Source organism: Myotis davidii, unplaced genomic scaffold (genome assembly GCF_000327345.1).
Source record: "Myotis davidii unplaced genomic scaffold, ASM32734v1 scaffold99, whole genome shotgun sequence".
Classification (NCBI taxonomy): domain Eukaryota; kingdom Metazoa; phylum Chordata; class Mammalia; order Chiroptera; family Vespertilionidae; genus Myotis; species Myotis davidii.
Genome location: NW_006291015.1, coordinates 1,716,781 through 1,719,818, shown reverse-complemented (window position 1 = coordinate 1,719,818; position 3,038 = coordinate 1,716,781).

The following is a 3,038-nucleotide window of genomic DNA, read 5'->3' as shown; positions in this document are numbered from 1 at the left end:
TCTCTCTCTCTCTCTCTCTCTCTTTCTCCAGTAAACAGATCCTCAGATAAGGAATAATAATAATAATAATAGTAATACACCAATAATAACTGATTGGTGTATAGTAAATTTGATATTGATATTTTATCTTATAGATTAAGAATTTGAAACTGAGAAATATTGGGTAACTTACCAAGATAAAATAATGTCAGAAGGAAACAAAGCTACAAATTCATGAGCCAAACTTTTGCTCTCATTCTGAAGCCCCTAATTGTTATAAATGTGCTATGTTACTACTTTAGTTAAGCTCCTTCTGGGTTAGTTTCCTAATAGTAAATTAAGTAATTGGAGTTCACGGGTCTTTTGGTCCCTTCTAACTATTTTCCTCTGAATTCAAAATTTTTCAAAAATAATTTTGCAAAAGGCCCAGTCAGTGTCTGTCCCCTCTACTTTATTTAAGGAAATAAAGTGGTCTAGAAAAGCATTTAGGATTTTTTTTTAAATCCTCAAGCAAGGATATTTTTTTCCATGATCTTATTAGAGAGAGTGGATGGGAGGGGAGAAAGAGAGAAACAATGATGATTTGAGAGAGACACAATGATTGGTTGCCTCCTGTTTGCACCTAACCAAGGCAGGGTTCAAGCCTGCAACTGAGGTATGTACCCTTGACCTTGACCAGGAATTGAACCTGCAACCCTTTTGTCCAATGCTCTAACCACGGAGAAAAACCAGCCAGGGATGGACTTGGGATGTTTTGCTAATGTATTTGCCTACTCACTAGGGTTTGAAGCCAATAATAAATGCAATAACCACTGAAGAATAGAATTCACTAGTTCTGAGTTTAATCCACTAATATCAGTTCTTAGGTTTTACAGGATAAATGGGTTGTTGGAGGTCTTTCTTTTGTGATAACAATTATAAACTAAGAGATGGGGCATAGATCAATTACATGTATAGTGTGCTTGGAATGTAAGATCTCCCCTTTATATTTACTCTTTGTAGATAGTAAATGATATTCTAGGAATTGGGTGGCAAGCTAATTATCACATTGCATGGCTTCTGAAGGCAAAAAATAAAATATTTTAAAATATTTATCTTATAGTAAATTGTTTTTCAAAATATAGCCATTTTTATCATCAAATAAACAGTAAACCCAGAAAAACACATCAAAATACTTTTATATTTTTATTTTGTGTCATGAAGTATCATTTTTTCATGTTTTTGTCAATTTAAATTTATATTGTTGTGGGTTATATGTTTTGCCATGTTAAAATGGAACTGGCTTTTCTCATACTCTCTTTTGTCTAATAAAGCTTATAGAAATAACTACTTTGGGCTATTGGAGAAAACATTGATCAAAAATATAAATTTATATGTATGAAAATCCTAATTTATAGCTTTTTAAATTTAACATAAGTGAGGCAATCAAAATTTTGCCTGAAAGGGGGACTAATATAAGATATATGCTATGCTCTACTATATTGTAGTATACTAGACTATATTGAACTTTGTAGACTTGTTTTCTATATTAATTGGTGCTTAAGCATATACCATTAAGGATTTATTCTACTTTTCATTAAATAAACTATAAGATCTTGATGATGTGAGAGAGACACATATAGAAAATAATCACTTAGGAAAAGAGCTCTGTTTTTGTTTTCTACAAAGAATGTATTATGTATTTAAGACAAATAAATACATATTACTTGAATACGTTTTGAAAAACACTGAAAACAACAGCTAAAAAATTAAAATCCAATGAATTTTAAAACCCAGAAATTATTAGTGTAAACATAAAAACATACATTTTATAATATGCTTTTGTTTTTCACACGTATTTGTAAAATACTTCTAAGTTTATAAATATCCACTACTATACTATATTAGAGGTTGAATTATTTTACATACCATAAAATAATCCATTTAACTAATTCTACATTTTTGGATATTTAATTTTTACTAAAATTTTTGCTATCATAAATAATGCTGTAAAGAACAACCTTGTACATAAATCACTGAGAACATTATTATTTACCTCTTCTTACAAATTCCTAGAAGTAGAATTGCCAGGTCAAAGTGAAGAAAAAAATATTAAGACTTTTGATAAAAATTTGACAAATTGCCTACTCAAAATTTTTGCCAATTTATATTCTACAAGTAGTAGATGAAATTTTCCATTTCCCTAAAACCTGGCCAACACTATTTTCATTTAAAATATTTTCCACTCAGTTTAGTACTTTTAAAGTGGAGTCAATTCATATCCACTTATTTGAGCAAATTAATTTTGATTTATAATTACTTATTGACTGCATTATTTTCCTTCTTCAGTCCTATTCTACTTTTAAGATATTATTTTATCTTAAAATCACTTATTTGAATTCTCTCCAGACCAAAATATGCCTGTCACTCTCTTTACCTTAATGTGTTCAGTGGAATAACTACTAAATGTGTGTGTGTTTAATTACTTGACTGAAGCATTGGTCCTACACTAGAGTGTAACATTCTTGAGGGCAGTGATAAAAATCATTTTATCTTTTTATATCTATCACCTGGCAGCATAATGGTCAAATATAATATGGTGGGATATATATACTTCAACAGTAAAATAATGAAATATGGAGTTGGTAATAAATTGAGTGGAAAGGAACACAAGAGTTAGAAAGTTCAGAGACAGGATAAATTCACAAACTAGGGACTTTGGAAAGTGGTACATACTATGAATTATTTAGGTAGACTTTTAGGTTTCATGTTCAATGCATTATGTGCACTCGATATATTTTTACCTGCATTATCATGCCTATGTTAATATATATATATATATATATTCTTCTTTTTTTCTCTAGAAAATGAGTTCCTAACCTATATTTTGTGTATCCCATAAGAATTAGTACATTACCATTTATTGATAGACAACCAATAAATGTGTGATGATGTTAATGATAGGGACACACTGCTACTTTTGCAAGAAAAAGTGGATTATGAAATAAACAATTATGATATAAAGGTTAAAATTCATCAAAGTGTAAAGACTCAGTGAGTTAACTCTTTAGGTTATTGAT